General features: G+C 44.5%; 1 pseudogene; it reads right to left on the bottom strand.

The window, feature by feature from the left end:
• The window catches only part of LOC140468660 (NACHT, LRR and PYD domains-containing protein 3-like), a 59,759-nt pseudogene that overhangs the window by 22,114 nt on the left and 17,168 nt on the right, over positions 1-20,477 (bottom strand).

Genomic DNA, 20,477 nt, shown 5'->3' with positions numbered 1-20,477 from the left:
GTCATATCCCTCTCAAATTAGCATGGGTTCTGAAGGAGGTAGAGTGCATTCTCCAAGATGACATAATTGAAGTGAGTTCAAGTGACTGGAGCTCACCCATTATCATGGCGACAAAGTCCAATGATAGCCTGAGTTTATGTGTGACTATCGCAAATTCAAAGCAGTTACACGTACTGATGTATATTAAATTCCACGGTTGGAGGACTGTGTCGAAAAAATGGGGCAAACAACTTGCATTTCTAATTTGGACATGGTCAGAACTTACTTGCAAATATCTTTCTCAGAGGGAGTCAAGATAATTTCGGCTTTAATGGACTATATCAATTCAAAGCCATGCCATGTGGTATGAAAACACTCCAGACACATTTCAGTGACAGACTGATGAGGTCATTGCTGAATAACCCAACTGTGTGGTGTATATTGATAATCTTTCGTGGTCTTTGCGAATGAGACTTAGACCCCTGCGTTCATGGTTTTCTTTAGAGGGGTAATAAACCACTCCCGGTTCTGATTAGATTAATTTGACACCGAATTTAAAGGATATTGAAAGGTATGTTTGTCTATGTGTAAACAGATGAGTCTTCAGGAAAAAAATGGTCATATTTTAGAAGTTACCTCTCTAGCTGAGTAACCGGTTCAGAACTATTTAGGTGTTCAGCTGTGTGGAAACAGACTGGCTCTTTCTCTCTCTCTCTCTCTCTCTTTACTCTTCTAACTTCAACATGTCAGTATCTATCATATTTTAAAACTTTTTTTAAAAAATGGGGTTTGCTTACTGGGACTGTTGCGTATATTTGAACTACCTAATTAAGTCTAGCTTAAACAGACTGAGTTGTGTAAAGGTTCTTTGTGTTTCATTGTGAACTTTGTGAAAAAAATTCTGTCCGCTTTCAAAACCTAGCAGTCAACCGAGATTTCTTAATCTGGGTAATTCTCACTGCACATTTACCAAAACAAATTATATCATTATAGCCTCGGTTGGCTGCTAATGAATGGGGTAAAAATAATTATTGCAGATGCTGGAAAGCAAATACTGGATTAGTGGTGCTGGAAGAGCACAGCAGTTCAGGCAGCATCCAACGAGCAGCGAAATCGACGTTTCGGGCAAAAGCCCTTCATCAGGAATAACGGCAGTGAGCCTGAAGCATGGAGAGAGAAGCTAGAGGAGGGTTGGGGTGGGGAGAGAGTAGCATAGAGTACAATGGGTGAGTGGAGGAGGAGATGAAGGTGATAGGTCAAGGAGGAGAGGGTGGAGTAGATAGGTGGAAAAGGAGCTAGGCAGGTCGGCAGGCTGCTCAAGAATGTTTTGCGTGGTCTGGCCTCGACCATAGCATTACAGATAGAGATGAAAACAGAGAAATAGGATTCAGGAGTATGAGAGCAACGTGGCGGATAAAATATAATTAGAGGATTCACAACAAAAATCTGTGGAAGTGTCTCAAGAGGAATAAAAGCAAAACCACCAAAGATAAATTACTGAGGCACGGTCGCTGGAGAATTTTGACAGATAACTCAACTTACAAAATTGATGCAATTGGGAAAGCAAGTGAAAGATGAAGGTGCAAAACTTGACCTAGTCTTGGAAAATAAGGCAGTGCAGGTGACTGAGGTGTCAGTGGTGGAGCACTTTGGGGCCAGCGAACATAATTGTATTAGATCTAAAATAGTTATGGGAAAGGATAGACCAGATATAAAAGTTGAAGTTCTAAATTGCAGAAAGGCAAATTTTGGCAGCAGTAGGCAAGACCTTTGGAAAGCTGGTTGGACACCGATGTTCTTAGGTAAAGGGATGGCTGGATCATGAGAAGCCTTCGGAAGTGAGATAACGAGAATCCAGAGAAAGTATATTCCTGTTAGAGTGAAATGAAAGGATGGTAGATATAGGGAATGCTAGCTGACTAAAGAAATTCAGAGTTTGGTTAAGAAAAAAGAATGAAGAACATGTAAGGTATCGACAGGAAAGATCGAGTGAAACTTCGAAGAGTATAAAGGCAGCAGGAGTATACTTAAGAGGGGAATCAGGAGGGCAAAATGCGGACATGAGATAGTATTGGCAAATAGAATTAACGAAAATCCAAAGGGGTTTTACAAAAACATTAAGGACAAAAGGGTAACCAGTGAGAGTATAGGGCCCCTCAAAGATCAGAAAGGCGGCCTTTGTGTGGAGGCACAGAAACTGGGGGAGATAATAAACGAATATTTTGCATCAGTATTAATGTGGAAAAGGATATGGAAAATATAGATTGTACGTAGATAGATGGAAGCACCTTGCAAATTGTCCAAATGAGAGAGGAGGAAATGCTGCATGTCTTGGAACGCATAAAGGCGGATAAATCCCTAGGACCTGATCAGGTGTACCCTAGAACTCTGTAGGAAGCTAGAGAAGTGATTGCTGGAACTCTTGCTGTGATATTTGTATCATCAGTTGTCACAGTTGGGATGCCGAAAGACTGGAGGTTTTCTAACATGATGTAGGGTACTAAGGACAAGCCAGGGAACGACAGATCAGTGAGCCTGACGTCGGTGTTGGGCAAGTTGTTGGAGGGAATCCTGAACGACAGGATGTACATGTATTTGGAAAGGCAAGGACTGATTAGGAATAGTAAACATGGGAATGGGAAGTCATGTCTCACAAACTTGATTGAGTTTTTGGAAGAAGTAACAAAGAGGACTGATGAGGGCAGAGCGGTAAATGTGATCGCAATGGACTTCAGTAAGGTGGTCGACAAGGTTCCACTTTGGAGATTGATAAACAAGGTTAGATCTCACAGAACACAGGGAGAACTAGCCAATTGGATACATAATTGGATCAAAGGTAGAAGACAGATGGTTGTCGTGGAGGATTGTTTTTCAGACTTGAGGTCTGTGACCAGTGATGTGGAAAAGGATCGGCGCTGGTTCCTCTACTTTTTGTCATTTACATAAATGATTTGGATGTGAGCATAAGAGGTACAGTTAGTAAGTTTGCAAATGACACCAAAATTGGAAGTGCAGTGGACAGCGAAGAGGGTTACCTCAGATTACAAATGTATCTTTATCCGATGGGCCAATGGACTGAGAAGTGGCAGGTTGAGTTTAATGCAGGTAAATGAAGGGGTGCTGCATTTTGGGAAAACAAATATTAGCAGGATTTATGCACTTAATACTCAGGTCCTAGGGGGTGTTGCTGAACAAAGAGACCTTGGAGTGCACGTTCATAGCTATTTGAATGTGGAGTCGCAGGAAGATTTGATAGTGAAGAAGGCTTTTTATATGCTTTATTTTATTGGTCAGTGTATTGACTACAGGAGTTGGGAGACCATGCTGCGGCTGTACAGGACACTGGTTAGACCACTGTTGGAACATTGCGTGCACTTCTGCTCTCCTTCCTATTGGAAAGATGTTGTGAAATTTGAAATGGTTCAGAAGATATATACAAGGAGGTTGCCAGGTTTGGAGGGTTTGACATATCAGAAGAGACTGCGCAGGCTGGGGCTGCTTTCCCTGGAGTGTCGGAGGCTGAGGGGTGACCTTAGAGAGGTTTACAAAATTATGAGGGCCTTGGATTGGGTAAATAGACAAAGTCTTTTCCCTGGGGTCGGAGAATCCAGAAATAAAGGGCATAAGTTTAGGTTGAGAGCGGGTAGATATAAAAGAGACCTAAGACGCAACATTTTCACACAGACGGCGGTATGTGTATGAAGTCAGCTGCTAGATGAGGTGGTGGAGGCTGCCACAATTGCAATACGAAAGAGGCATTTGGATGGGAATATGAATAAGAAGAGCTTGGAGTGATATGGACCGGGTGCTGGCAGGTGGAACTTAATTGGTTTGGGATATCTGGTTGGTATGGAAGGGTTGTTCCGAAGGCTCCATTTCCATGCTGTACATCTCTATGACTCTAAACAAAGTGGTGTTTTTGCAGAAGCTATAACTATTAATTCAAACATAATATCAGCACAAATCATCCAGACAGAAATAGCATCATAAAACTGGAGACAATGTTTAGCAAATGATTGATCGCATATTAATGCAGATAATCTATATAGCACTTCTTGGTGAAGCGAGGGTGGAGGGAGAAATGTACACATAGACTCCTGGGAGAATCTTCTGACAAAATGGTGAAAAGAGTAAATGGATGATAGATTAAGTTCCTGAAATATAGCCATGACTCTTTTTGTTTCAGTTATATAAGCATTTGATGCTGGTCCATAATGAGAATAAGCCACAATGAAACATACATTCTTGGAAACATGATAACAAAATTTTCCTTAACATTGTAGAAGATACAATTCAGAGGGGCATGAGTAGTGTTACGTTCTCCTGTGTAGTCTTATTGACTTCACCAGTTTTGAAGACTTGCATTGGTTGATCAGGAGAGTCATTAAAAACCAATTAAAATCCCATCATATTGACAATAATCCATTAAGGATTCTTCAGTCTTAATGAAATCTGTCATAAATCTTCATTCCTGGTAAATTGTGTTGAAAATGATTCTCTCTGATCCAACTGAAGTTTTAGACTCCCTTCATTATGGAAAAAAAGGCACAATCCATGGCTTGTCAACAATTTGGCCAAAGCTGAGAGATAGATAGTTACCTCAGCAGTTAGCATTTGTGAAGGAAGTCTCCCAATCGCTGCAGTCCTTCGTACTGAATGTAGCAGTTCTCAATATCAAGTTAATTTACTGAATCACAGAATTCAATGTCAAAACAGAGGCCAACACAGTCTGTTGGGGTCAATCGCAAGTCACTTCATGAAAATGTTTCCACACATTTCACTGAGTTCCGTGTAAGTGATTTATTCTGAGGCTCAAACAGGTATTGCAATGAATTCAGGAGAATTTTTTTAACCAGTCTTAGTATTTCCAAATTCCCTTTAACAATGTCCTTCACATAATCAATGACATGGCAGACTGACTGATGAAGAAATTGGCACAGAAACTCTTTCAGAGCTGATTGTGTGAGGACAGACCAATAATTAAACGTTTGAATATTTGAAATCGCCTATCTTCCTTACTGTGGGCCTTACTGAGCAATTTCTGAATACCCCGGGGTCAGGAGTCAGGAATTGTACAAAACCGTTGCAAGTTCTTAGATGATGGGGAGAGGGAATATGTAACACACCATCTGTGCAAATCATGTCTCTCCAAAAGTTCCTTCCAAATCCAGACAGGAACTGGGAAGTTAGCAGATGGTACAGAATGAAACCTCCATTTCGAAACACAGACTTCTTCTCGGAGTCGACAGAGAATGCTAGCTCACCAAGCTTGAGAAACACGTTTTGTTTTGGGGCGGGTGGGGCGGGTTCAATCTGACGTCTATGGTTTATCAGAACGTTGTAAATATAGTAGGAATATATTAGGTAATGGTCTTGGGAACCTGCTGCTTTTTCTTGTCTCTTTGTGTGAAGAAGGATCCCAGTGACAGACCGAGGATCCAGCAGCACGAAGGGCTGTAGCACATTGTGTACAGAATCTCGTTCTCCTCTACATATTTGTAAACAGCTGCTGCCAGCGTCTGATCTTTAAAAAAAACCTCGTAAAGTATACCTTCCGTTCATGAGCAACAATTCCCAGGATTTCAGCCCAGATGCTGACCTCAGCCTATTCAAATAAATGCAATGCGGTAGACACGAGCACTGAAGATCCTGGTAGCAGCTTGTGCTGGATTAAACTATACACAATGTCAGACATTTCACAACAGCTTTCGGGAATAGTGCACATGAACTGAGGTTCCGCATTTCTTCGACTGTCAGAAAAATCAATACTGTCTTTGAATCCATCCAAACCATCAAATATAAACAGCAATCCCTCTGGGTTCTTCCAGAGCTCTCCCAGAATATTCCCAAAGATACTGATTCAGTATCAGCTTACTCAGGTTTATCGTACAATTAGTTATGTTCAAATCCTGGAATTTAAAACTGAATACAAATTGGAACTCTGTGTATGTTTTCCCAGTGGCCCAGTCATAAACCATCTTTTATACCATTGCTGATTTTCCAATTCTGGAGACACTGTTCAGTGCTCGTAAAGTTCCAGTGTTAGATTTTCGGGGAGAAAAGCTGCTGAGGAACAACTAATCAGGTCGGATTTTTTCCCAGTACTCTCCAGAGATGTTTCTGTCTCCAATTTTCATGGTCTCGGCCTCTTGCTAGCAGTTCATGTTCTACAGGTTTACTACTTCGGACAGTGGAAACAACCGTTAGCTCAGTGCGCCTACCAACCAACTGGAAAATCTTCACCTTCTCCTATATTAGCATTGTGTTCACTTACGGTGTTTCAGTTTGGACACGGAGTGTCTCCTTTTATTTCTGTTGAACATCTTCAATTGTTACAGACAGAAATTAGTTCTCCATGTTAGTTAGATTAACAATGAAGGAAAACAAAAAATATTAATCTCTTTTCACAAAAGACAGCAAAACGTTGCATTTAGTGCACAGACACAGTACAGATTTGTGCAGAAGTTAAACGTCCATGCATGAAAACGTCACTTTTTAAGTGAAGGAAGGTCGAGAAAGAATACAAGGTCGTAAGTTTTGGTCATCGAGATTTCTATGAAGGTCATATATACCCTGCTAGCTTTATAATGTGTCTTATAACAGACATTATCTTACAAATTCTCACAGGTCTCACCTCATGTCTCCCAAAGTCTATCTACAAACTGAAAGCCCAGGTGTGTTAATGGAATTCTCTCCGTTTGTTTGGATTAGAGCAAATGTTGGATTGGGACCACTTGTATCACCTTCAATATTCAATCCATCCACCGTGGGAACACAATGGCAGCTATGTACACCTTGTCGAAGAGGTACTGCCACAATTCACCCGATTATTTAGACTGTACGTTCAGTTTGGTCAGACAAGGGCAACAGATGAATGAGACGACCACCACAGATTAATTCGCTGTTATTAGGCCAAACCTTTCAGTAATGTTCTCATTTCCATATAATAAGCATGACAGGGATAGAAAAAAACAAGCCACCACATCCCAAAACACGTGGAAGGTTGTGTTCAGCAAGCGACACTGAATAGGCCAGGACTTCCATCCCACTGCAGAAGTGTTAAGGGTGAGGTTCTCATCATAAAAGTATTTTATTGTATTAATATAATTGATGATTTACAAAGTATATGAAGAGTGTAGGTGTCCATCTGGAAATGAACAGGGTCAGCAATAAATCCTGAAGGTCATTCAGGTGAAATATCTTCACTCCAGAGAGGTGTAGAATATGTGACTCATTATCAACGGAGTGGTCCAGATGAACACATGGATGAAAGTTGGTTAAACTCACAGAAAGGATACAGTAATACAGGTGAGATAAGGTACATGGAGAACATTTGAGGTGAATGGATTGTGTCCGTTGAATAGACTCAATGTTTTTCAATGAACTTCCTCCAAAATCCCAGACAAAGAGCAGCATCAAAATATGACAGTCCCAAAATATAGTTGTAATCATGTCCTCGATGCAAAGAAGTAATCTTTGAAGTGTATCAAGATCCTGCCAGCTGTGTTCAGGCTTTCACGGTGTATTAGGACCCTGCAAAGAGTTTACAGGGCTTCACAGTGTATCAGGATCCCGCTACGTGTTTAGAGTATTTCACGGTGTATCAGGATTCGGCAAAGAGTGCACAGAGTTTCACATTACGCCGGGACGCTAATAGTTATGTACCGTGTTTCAAAGAGTATCAGGACCCTGCCAGCTCTGTACGGGGTCTCACAGTGTATCAGGACTCTGCCAGGTGTGTATAGGGTTACACATTGTAACATGACCCTGCCAGGTTGGTACAGGTATTTACAATATATCAGGACCCTGCAAGGTGTGCAAATGGTTTCACAGTATATAACAGGATCCTGCCAGACATGTACAGGGTTTCAGTCTATCAGGAACTTGCCTGACATGTATAGGCTTTAAGAGTGTATCGGAAACCTGCCAGGTGTATATAGGGTTTCAGAGCTTATCAGGAATCTATCAGATCAGTGCATGGTTTTACAGAGTGTTGGGATCCTGTCAGGTGTTTATAGGGTTTCATGGTGTATCAAGTTTCTGCAAAGAGTGTACAGGGTTTCCCAATGTATCAGGAACCTGCCAGGTGAGTACAGGTCTCACACTGTAACCAGACCTTGTGAGGTGTGTACAGGTTTTCACAGTGCATCAGGAACCTGTCAGGTATTTAGAGGCTTTCACAGTGCATCAGCATCCTGCCAGGTCTGAATAGGATTCACAATTTACCTGGGTACTGTCGGGTGTGTACATGGTTTCACAATGTAAAATATTCTGCCAGGTATTCAGAGGGTTTTGCTATGTATTGTGACGGTCCCAGGTGTATACAGGGTTTTCCAGAATAACAGGACCCCTCCAGGTGCATTCCAGATTTCACTGTGTAACGGAAACCTGCCAGAAGTGTACAGGGTTTCACAGTGTTTTGGGACACTGCCAAGTGTGCACAGTATTCGCAGTATATTAGGACTCTGACAGATGTGTACCGGATTTCACAATGTATATATTTCCTGACAGGTGAGTACAGAGTTTCACAGTTTATCATAATCCTGCCAGGTGTACATTGGTTCACCATGTATCAGGATCCTGCCAAGTTTGTACGAGGTTGCACAGTTTATCAGGATCATACCAGTCGTGTGCAGGATTTCCCAATGTTCATGACCCTGTCAGGTATGTTCAGGGATGCAAAACTTTGTAAGTTACTGCAAGGAATGTAGAGTGTTTCACAGTGTATCAGGAACTTTCCAGATATAGACAAGGTTTCACAGTGCATCAGGATACTGCCAGCTGTGTACAGGGATACCGGGAGCATCGAGACCCTGCCAGATGAGCACAGGTATCACACTCTAACCGACCCTGCCAAGTGTGCACAGGTTTTCACAGTGTATCATGATACTGCCAGGTGTTCAGAGAGTTTCACAATGTATCAGGATCCTGCCAGGTCTGAACAGGGATTCACAGTGTATCAGGAACCTGGAAGGTGTGTGCAAGGTTTCATAGAGAACCTGAATAGTACTGGGAGCATACAGGGTTTCACAGCGGATCAAGATCCTGCCAGGATTGCATAGGCTTTCAAATGTATCAGGATCCTGCCAGGTATGATCAGGGTTGCAGTTATTAGGCTCCTGCAATGTGTGTACACGGTTTCACACTGTATAAAGAAATGGACAGGTAAACAGCATTGTACAAGGTAAAAAGTTTTTACTGGGCGTGCACATGGTTTCACATTGTATCAGGACCTTGCCAGAAATGTACATGGTTTCCCCGTGTAACAGAACCGTGCCACTTGTGTACAGGGTTTCATGGCGTATCAGGATCCTGCAAGGAGTTTACAGGATCCTGCCAAGTGTATACAACGATTCACAGAGCGTAAGGATCTGCTTGGTGTGTACAGATTTTCACAGTGCATCGGGATCCTGCCAGGTTTCTATAAGGTTTGACAGTGCCGCATAACCCTGCCAGGCCTGTACAAGGTTTGACACTGTATCAGGAACTTGCCAGGTGGGCAGAGCGTTTCACAGTATATCAGCATCTAGCCAGGAGGGTACAGGTCTTCACTAAGTATCTGGATTCTGCCAGAGGTGTACTGGATTTCGCAGTTTATCAGGATCCTGCCAGGAGTGCAAAGGATTTCGTAGTGTATCAGGATCCTTCGAGCTGTAAACAATGATACGCAGAGTATGGGGACACTGACAGGTATGTATAGGGATTCACATTATGTCAGGATGCTGCCAGGTGTAACAGTCATCCACGGTGTATCGGGACCTTGCCAGGTGTGTGCAGGTTTTCACATGTATCAAAAGCCTGCCAGGTGGGTACAGAATTTCAAAGTGAATCAGCACCCTGCCAGGTATACAAAGGATTTCAGATTCAAGGCACTCCAAGGACTGTACAGTGATTTGCACATGTATCAGGTTCCTGCAAGTTGTGTACAGGGTTCACAGTATAGCAGAACGGTGCCAAGTATGCTCAGGTTTTTACAGTGTAGAAGGACTCGGCCAGGTGTATACAGGGGTTCATAGTGTGTCAAGACCCTGACAATTGTGTGCAGAGTTTTGCAATGAATCAGCATCCTGACTGGTCTAAACAAGTATTAACAGTGTCTCAGGACAGAGCCACGAGTGCACAAGGTGTCACAGAGTAACATGACTCTGTCAGGCGTGTACAGGATTTTCACAATATACCAGGACCCAGCAACGCTTGTACAGGGGTTCAAAGTGAATCAAGACGGTGTCAGGTATATACAGGAGTTCACAGGGCATCATGACTCTGCCAGGTGCGTACAGGCGTTCACAGTGTATCAGGAAACTGCCAGCTGTAACCAGACTTTCACAGTGAATCAGACCTTGCCAGGTGTGTACAGATTGTCACACTGTAATACGACCATGTCACGTGGGGGCAGGGTTGCACAGTGGAACAAGGTCCTGCCAGGTCTATACATGGTTTCACAGTGTATCAAGATCCTGTCAACTGTGCACAGAATTTCACAGTGTATCAGGATCCTGCAAGGAGTGCACAGATTTTCCATGTCTCTCAGGAGCTTGCCAAGTGTTTATACAGTTTGACAGTGTAATAGGATCTTGCCAGGTGTGTACAGGGTTTCACAACATATCAGGATACTGTGAAGATTACACAGCATTTAACAATGTATCAAGATCCTGCCATGTGGGTAAAGGGATTCACAGTGTGTACAGCGTTTCACAGTGTAACAGGATACTGCCAGTTTTCTGCAAGGTTCGACAGTGTATTATGAAACTGCCAGGTGTCCACAAGTTTTGACAATGTATCAGGACCCTGCTAGGCGTGTAGACCAATTCAAAGTATATCAGCATCCTTCTAGGAATGTACAGGGATTCACAGTGTAGCAATACTCTGCCAGGAGTGTACAGGGTTCTGTGGTGTATCAGGGTCCTGACAGGTGTAGGCAAGGTTACATAGCGTATGGGGACCGTTCCAGGAGTCTACAGGAATTCACAGTGTATCCGGACGCTGCGAGGTGTAAACAGTGATTCACAATATATCAGCAGGCTGCCAGATGGGTACAGATCTCAGTGTATTAGCACAGTATCAGAGGTGTATAGGGTGTTACATTGTTAAAGCGACACTACCACTTTTGTACAGGTTCTCACAGTATATCAGGGCCCTGCCAGTTTTGTATAGGGTTTCAGAGTCTATCATGACCTTGCCTGACATTTACTGGTTTAACATTGCATCGAGACCTTTCCAGGTGTAAACAGGGTTGCACAGTGTATCAGGACACTTCCGGGTGTCTACAGCGTTTCACAGTGAGTCAGGACCCTGCCCCGTGTGTTAATGGCTTCACACTGCATCAGAAGTGTGCATAGTTTCACAGTGTACCGGAACGCTGCCAGATGCACCCAGGTTTTCACAGTATATCAGGATCATGCCAGTTGTGTACACGGTTTCGCAGCATATCAGGATCCTGCGAAGACTGCACAGCATTTCAGTGTATCAAAATCCTGCCATGTGTGTACGGGGATTCACAGTGTGTCAGGACCCGGCCACGTGTGTATAGCGTTTCACAGTGTGTCAGGTTCCTGCTAGTTTTCGACAAGGTTCAACAGCATATCATGACCCTGTCAGGTATTCACAAGGTTTGACACTGCATCAGAACCCTGCTAGGTGTGGAGAGCGTTTCACAGCATATCAGCATTCTGGCAGGAGTGTACAGGATTTTGTCGTGTATCAGGATCCTGACAGGTGTAGACAAGCTAACACAGCGTATTGGGACCGTACCAGGTGTGTACAGGTATTCACAGTGTATCAGGACGCTGCCAGGTGTAAACAGGGATTCATAGTAAATCACCAGCCTGTCTGGTGGATACAGAGCTCACAGTGTATCAGCACACTGCCAGGGGTATATCGGGTGTCACATTGTATCAGGATCCTAACATGTATAAACACCGTTATACAGCGTATGGGGACTGCACCATTTGGATGCAGGGGTTCACAGCGTATCAACAGTCTGACAGGTGCATACAGAGCTTCACAGTGTTTCAGCACCCTGCCAGGAGTCCATAGGGTGCCACGTTTATACAGGGTATCACAGTTTTGCCAGGTTTGTACAGGGTTTCAGAAACTATCACGAACTTTCCTGACATGTACTGTTTTAACAGTGCATCGAGAGCCTACCAGGTGTAAACAGGGTTTCAAAGTGTATCCGGATGATTCCAGGTGTGTATATGGATTCACAGCGAGTCAGGACCCTGCCAGGTGTTTATAGGGTTTCACAGTGTATCAGAATCCTACCAGGTGTGTACATTTTTCACAGTGTAAAAGGATGCTCTCAGGTGTCCACAAGGTTTGAGAATGTTTCAGGGCTCTGCCAAGTATGCATTGCGTTTCACAGTATATTGGCACCCTGCCAGGAGGGTACAGCGTTCCACAGTCAATCAGAACCCTGCCTGACATGTACAGGACTTAACCGTGTATCGGGTTTCTGCCAGGTGTGTACAGAGTTTCACAGTGTGACAGGATTCATCTAGATGTATGCCTGGTTTCACAGTGTAACGAAACCAGCCAGGTTAGCATCGGGTTTTACCGTATAACAGGATCCTGCCAGCTGTGTACAGTGTTTCACAGTGCATCAGGATCCTGCGAGCAGTGTAATGGGCTGCACAATGTAAACGAATCCTGCCAGGTGTGCAGAGGGGTTCACCTTTCTACAGAATCCCCACAGGTGCATTCCGGGTTTCACAGTGTATCAGGACACTACCAGATCTGTACAGGGTTTCACAGTGTTTCAGGATCCTGTCAGGTGTGTAAAGAGGTTCACAGTTTATGAGGAACCTGCCAGGTGGAGACAGTGTTTCACAGTGTATGAGGACCCTGCCAGGTGTGTACAGTGTTTCACAGTATATCAGGATCCTGTCATGTGCGTACACGGTTTCACAGTGTAACAGGATCCTGCATGGGGAGTAGAGGATTTCACAGCGTATGAGCAACCTGCCAGGCGTGTCCAGAGTTTCACCGCAAAGAACGATCCAGCTGGGAGTATCCAGCATTTCACAGTGTATCAGGTTCCTGCCAGGTGTGCAGAAGGTTTCACAGTTAACCAGTATCCTGCAAGGAGAGTAGAGGGTTGACTGTGTATCAAGATCCTGCTGGATGTGTGCACAGTTCTTTGATTGAACGGGATCCTTCAAGGTGTGGACACAGTTTGACAGTGTATCAGGTCCCTGCCACTTGTATACAGGGTTTCACAGTATACCAGGACGCGGCCATGCGTGTACAGGGTTTCCTAGCGTATCAGGATTCTTCCAGGTCTGTCCAGCATTTCACAATATATCAGCGTCCTGCCAGGTGTGCAGATGGCTTCACAGTTTGTCAGAAACTTGAAGGAGTGTACAAGGCTTTCTGTGCTACAAGAGGCTTCTAGATGTGTGCAGGGTTTTTCAGTCTAACTGGATCCTGCTAAGTGTGCACAAGTTATGACAGTGTATCAGGACCCTGCCAGGTGTGTACAGGGTTTCACACAGTATCAGGATCCTGCCAGGTGCGGACTGGGTTTCACATTGTAAATGGATCCTGGCAGGTGTGCACAGGGTTTCCCGGAATATCAGAACCCTGCCAGGTGTGTATGGAGATTCACAGTATATTGAAACACTGCCAGGTATAAACACGGTTTCACAACGTATCGGGGCCGTGCCAGGTGTATATACGGTTTCACTGTGTATCAGGATCCTGCAGATCAGTCCAGATTTTCACAATATATGATGATACTGCAAGGAGAATCCAGCATTTCACAGTGAATCAGCGTACTGCCAGGTGTGTAGAGGATTTCACACTCTTTCAGGATCGTGCAAGGTTTATACAGAGATGACTGTGTATCAGGCTCCTGCTGGATGTATACCGGGTGTTTTTCAGTCTAACGGGATCCTAACAGGTGTGCACAAGGTTTGACAGTGCATCAGGACACTGCCAGGTGTGTACAGGGTTTTACAACGTATCAGGCTCCTGCCAGGTGTGTAAAGGATTTCACAGCATATCATAACCATTAGATGTGTACAGGGTTTCACCGTGTATCAGGACGCTGTGAGGCATGTACAGGGTATCCAGCGTGTTCGGATCGTTCCAGGTCTGTACAGGGTTTCATAGCGGATCAGGTGTGTACAGGGTTTCACAGTTTATAGGGACCCTACCTGTTGTGTACAGGAATAAATAGTCTATCGGAAACCTGACAGGTATGTACAGGCTTTTACATTATATTGGGACTCTGCCAAGTGTTTACATTGTTTTACAGTGTACTGAGACGCTTCTAGGTGTATGCAGGGTTTCACAGAGTAACAGTGAACTACCAGGTGTCTGCAGGGTTTCACAGTGTAATAGGAATGTGTCAGGTGTGTACCGGGGTTCACAATGTATCAGGACTCTGCCAGTGGGTACAGGCTTTCACAGTGTATCAGGAGACTGCTAGCTGTGTAGAGGGCTTCAGAATGTAACAGAAGCATTCCAGGTGTGTACAAGGTGTCACGCTATATCACGACCCTTCCAGGTGGGTACTCTGTTTCATCACAATATATTAGGATCCTGACAGGTTTGTGCAGTGTTTCACGATGTATCAGGACGGTGCCAGATGTGTACACTGTTTCACAATGTATCAATGAGTGTGCAATGTATCAATGTTTCTCAATGTATCCTATATGTGTGTACAAAATATCATATTGTAATGCGACCCTGCCAGCTGTGTACAAGGTTTCAGAATATATCACGACTCTGCCAGGTGTGTGCAGGTTTTCATAGTCCATCAGGAACCCGCATGTCTTGTGCAGGATTTAACAGTGCATCGGGAGATTGCCAGGTGTATACAGAGTTTCACTCTCAATCGGGATCCCGCCAGGTGCATGAAGGGTTTTAGAGCGTATGAGGACCCTGCCAGGTGTGTGCAGAGTTTCACAGTGCATCAGTTTCATGCAAAACGTGCACAAGATTTCACAGACACCGAGATTCTGGCAGGTGTGTAAAGGACTCCAGGGTGTGCCAGGAACCTGCCTGTCGTGTGTGCAAGGTTTCATAAGGTATCATAACCGTGCCAGGTGTGTACAGGGTTTAACATTGTAATGGGACCCAGCCAAGTGTTTACAGGGTTTTACAGTGTACCGGACACTGCCAGATGTGGACAGGGTTTCTCAGTATATCGGGACCCTGCAAAGTTTGTACAGGGATTTCCAGGGAATCAGGATCCTCCCAGATGTGTATAGGATCTCACAGTGTATCAGGGCACCAACAGGGTGGACATTGTTTCCAAGTGCATCAGGATCCTGCCAGGTATGTACAGGTTTCTGAGCTTACCAGGATCCTGCCAGGTGTGAACGGGGTTTAGTGTATCATGATCCTGCCAAGTGTGTACTGGCAATCACGTTGTAACATGATCTTGCCAGGTGTATGCAGGGTTTCACAGTGTATCTGGACCCTGCGAGGTGTGTAGAATTTCACAGTGTATCAGGATCCTATCAGACGTGTATAGCATATCAGGATTGTGCAACTGGTCTACACGATTTGACAGTGTATCAGGATTCTGCCAAGTGTGCACAGAGTTTTACAGCGTATCCTGAACGTTAGGTGAGTACAGGTTTCAACATATATCAGAACCCTGCCCGGTGTGTACAGGGTTTCCCAGCTGATGAGGATTCTTCCAGGTGTGCACAGGGTTTCACAGCCAATTCGGATTATGCCAGGTTTGTACAGGGTTTCAGTGTGTCAGACCCTGCCAGGTGTTCACCAGGTTTGACAGTCTATCGGGGCCCTGCCTGGTGTGGAGAGAGATTAATAGTGTGTCATGATACTGTCAGGTGTGTGCAGAGATTCACAATGTATCAGGCTCCTGGCAGGCATGCACAACGTTTGACAGCGTATCAGGGCCGAGCGCTGGCAGGTGGGACTGGACTGGGTTGATATATTTAGTCGGAGTGGCCGAGTTGGACTGAAGTACATTTCTAAGACTCTATGACTTTTACAGGTGAGGACTCGGATCCCCAGTGTACTAGAGTCCTGTCAGATGTATACAGGATTTCTTATTTTATCAGGATCCCTCGATGTATTTAAAAAGGTTTTACAGTGTACCAAGACACGGCCAGGTATGTGCAGGGTTTCACAGTGTATCAGGATTCTGCCAGATACGTACAGCGTTTCATAATGTATTGGAACCTGCCAGGTCTGTCCAGGCTTTCTCAGTATATCTGGACCCAGCCAGGTGTGTAAAGGGTTTCACAGTGATCGAGAGCCTGCCAGGTTAATACAGGGTTTCACATTGTATCAGGATCCTACCAGTTGTTTACAGGGCTTTACGGTGTACTGGGAAGCAGCCAATTGTGTACAGGGTTTCACAGATTGTTATGAAACTGCCAAGTCTCTACCGGGTTTCACAATGAGTCAGGACTGTGCCAAGTATGTATAGGGTTTCACATTGCCAAATGACCATGCCAGGTGTGTACAGGTCATCACAGTGTATCAGCATCCGGTCAGGTGTTTACAGCATTTGACAATAAATCAGGATCCTGTCAGGTGTGTAAGGGATTCATAGTGTAACTGGGTCCTGCCAGGTTTGTAAAGGGTTTCACAGTGTGTCGTGACTCTATCAGGTGTACACAGGGTTTCGCAGTGTACCAAGATCCTTCCAGGTGGGTACAGTGCTGCCCAGTGTATCAGAATCCTTCTGGGTAGGTACAGGGTTTAACAGCGTATGAGGAACATGTTAGGTGTGCACAGGATTTAACAGTATGTCAGCGTCCTGCCAGAATTGTACCAGGGTTTCACAGTGTATCAGGACACTGCTAGATGTGTGCAGGGTTTCACAATGTAGCAGGATCCTGCTAGGTGTGCACAGGGATTCATAGTGTGACAGGATCCTGCCAGGTGTGCACAGGTTTTAACAGTGCATCAGAATCCTGTCAGGTGTGTACAGGGATTCACAGTGAATCAGACTTCCGCCAGGAGTGTGCAGGGTTTCACAGTGCAACAGGAAACTGCCAGGTGTAAACTGGGATTCACAGTGTATCGGGGCGTTGGCAGGTGCTTTCAGCATTTCAGAGTTTCAACACCCAAGCAGATGGATACATATTCTCACTGTGTATCAGGATGGTGTCAGGGGTGTACATGATATCACACTGTAGCATGACCCTGCCAGGTGTGAACAGGGTTTCACAGTGTGTCAGACCCTGCCAGGTGTGCACAGGATTTCACCGTGTAACAGTAAGGTAACACACACCCTCTGTGGCCAGGGTGTCAGAGTTTGCCTCGCATGTGCTGGTTTCCCAGTGCATCAGGACACTGCAATGTATAAATATGGTTTCACAGCGTATCAGGACGATTCCAGGTGTACACATCTTTGACCGTGTATCAGAATCCTATCAGGTGTGCACAAAGTTTCACAGTTTGAGAGAACCCTGTCATGTGTGTGCAGGGTTACACAGAGCATCAGGATCCTTCAAGGAATTTACAGGGTTTCACAGTGTACCGGGATGCTGTCAGGTTCACAAAGTGTTTCACAGTGTGTCAGGACACTCTCAGATGTCTACAGGGTTTCAAAGAGTATCAAGATACTGCCAGCTGTGCACAGGGTTCCACAGCGTGAAAGAATCCTGCCAGGTGTGTACACGTTATCACAGTATTGCAGCACTCTGCCAGGTGTGTGCAGGGGTTCACAGTGCAGCAGTACCTTGCCAGATGTGTACAGGGTATCACAGTGTATTGGGACCCTGCAAGGTGTTTACAGGGTTTCCCATTTGAACAGGATCCTGCCAAATATGAACAGGTTTTCACAGGGTATCAGGTTTTCACATTGTTGCCAGGATCCTGCCAGGTGTGTCCAGGGTTACACAGTGTATCAGAATCCTGCTAGGTGTGTATAGGTTTTCACAGTAAATTGGTAGGCCGCTTGGTATAAAGAGGGATTAACAGTATATCAGGATCCTGCACAGAGTGCACAGCTTTTCACAGTATATCAGGATCCTGCACTGAGTGTACAGGGTTTCACAGACACCACAATACTGTCAGGCGTGTGCAGGTTGGCACAGTGTATCAGGCAACTTCCAGGTGTGCACAGGGCTTCACAGTGAATCAGCACCCTACCAGGTGTTTACAGAGATTTGCAATTTATCCGGAACCTGCCAGGGATGTACAGAGTTTCACACTGTATCATGATCCTGTCAGGTATTTACAGGATTTCACAGTGTGTCAGGACCCTACCTGACGCGCACAAGGTTTCACAGTTTAACAGGATTCTGCCAGGTTCGTCCCGAATTTCACTGTGTTTGTGAACCCGATGCAGTTTCCATGCACACAGGAAAAAAACTCTGTGGATTCTATACGTTAAATCTACATAATACGGGTTAAAGTAAAACCAATTGGAATCATGTTTCCCAGCTCTAAACTTCAGATTCACAAGTTTGAAACCAAAGAAAAAATAGTTAAATTCAAACACATTGATGCAGGGAAATATAGAACATAGAACAGTACAGCATAGAACAGGCTCTCAGCCCACGATGTTGTGCCCAACCATTGATCCTCTTGTAAGGTAAACCTAATGTACAAACCTTCAAATTTCTGTGACCATATGCATGTCCAGCAGTCTCTTAAATATCCCCAATGACCTAGCTTCCACAATTGCTACTGGCAACGCATTCCATGCTCCCAGAACTCTCTGCATAAAGAACCCGCGTCTGACATCCTCTCTATACTTTCCGCCAAACAGCTTAAAATTATGAGACCTCATGTTAACAATTTCTGCACTGGGGAAAACGTCTCTGGTTATCAACGCTATCTATGCTTCTCATTATCTTGTACACCTCAGTTAGGTCCCCCCTCTTCCTTCTTTTTTCCAATGAAAAAAGTCCGAGCTCAGTCAACCTCTCTTCGTAAGATAAGCCCTCCAGTCCAGGCAACATCCTGGTAAACATCCTCTGAACCCTGTCCAAAGCATCCACATCTTTCCTATAATAGGGCGACCAGAACTGGACACAACATTCCAAGTGAGGTCTAACCAAAGTTTTATCGTGCTGCGACAAGGTCTCACTGCTCTTAAACTCAATCCCCCTGTTAATGAAAGCCAAAACATCATAAGCTTTCTTAAGAAACCTGTCCACTTGGGTGGCAATTTTAAGGCATCTATGTACCTGCACACCAAGATCCCGCTGTTCCTGCAGACTTCCAAGAATCCTGTCTTTAATCCTGCACTCAAATTTCAAGTTCAACCTTCGAAAATGCATATCTTCGCATTTATCCAGTTTAAACTCCATCTGCCACCTCTCAGCCCATCTCTGCAACCTGTCAATGTCACGCTGCAACCTACAGCAGTCCTCTAACCTGTCAACGATTTCTCCAACCTTTGTGTCGTCTGCAAACTTGCTAACCCATACTTCAATCCCCTCATCTAAGTCATTAACAAAAATTACAAAGACTACAGGCCCAAGAACAGAGCCCTGTGGTACACCACTCACCACTGACTTCCAGGCAGAATACTTTCCTTCCAATACCACTCGCTGTATTCTTTCGACCAGCCAACTCTCTGACCCGACAGCTAAATTTAGCTGTGTCCCATTGCCCCTGACCGTCTGAACGAACCTACCATGGGGAACCTTATCAAGTGCGTTGCTGAAGTCCATATACACCACATCCAGAGATCGACCCTCATCAACCTGTCTAGTAACATCCTCAAAGAACTCAGTAAGATTTGTGAGGCATGACCTGCCCCTCACAAAGCCGTTCTGTCTGCATTTACTGAAGCCATGCTCTTCTAGACGGACATAAATCCTATCCCTCAGAATTCTTTCTAACACCTTGCAGATGACAGACGTGAGATTAACTGGTCTGTAATTGCCGGGGATTTCCCTATTTCCTTTCTTGGAGAGAGAAATTACATTTGCCTCCTTCAGTTGGAGAGCGAGGATACAAATTGAAAAATGAAATAAAATAATTTAATATATCCATGTTGCTAATTACCATTCAGTTGACTGGGTATTTCGGAAAAATTTTGGACCATAAACATGTAATGAAGTAGATCAGGACCTGTTCAGATTATTTAGATTTAATTAGTTCAGATCTGTGTAACACTGACAAATTATGAAGTGCTCCAATCTGAAAAGAAATAGTGTGAGACTCCACTGTATCATGTCCCTGTATTTCTTTCAGTGTTTTATCCAACTCTGGGAGCCCATAGCGCATTTTCACAAAGGATACCCATATCATCCTTTCGGTCTGAGGGTCTTTCTCCAGTACCAGATTTAGCAGCAGTTTGGAACTGTCTGCCCGGATTATCTTCTCCACAAGCTCAGTGATTTCCTGGAAAGAATAATCATTAATAGATTGAGTAGTGCCGTGAAAGATAAATTTCATTAACGAGAAGGAAAGGATCTCCTCAGGAATGGGGGCTTGAGCCTGTAAAGCAGTAACTGCACCAAATCATGAGCAATGGTGAATATGGGTGAGTATACTGGAGATCTCCTCTGGAAAGAGGCGATCCTAAATACACCACTTTTCCCATAAAC

The sequence above is a fragment of the Chiloscyllium punctatum genome, chromosome 47 (genome assembly GCF_047496795.1).
Source record: "Chiloscyllium punctatum isolate Juve2018m chromosome 47, sChiPun1.3, whole genome shotgun sequence".
NCBI lineage: Eukaryota > Metazoa > Chordata > Chondrichthyes > Orectolobiformes > Hemiscylliidae > Chiloscyllium > Chiloscyllium punctatum.
Note: the sequence above shows the minus strand (reverse complement) of the source record. Positions and strands in the feature narration are given on the sequence as shown.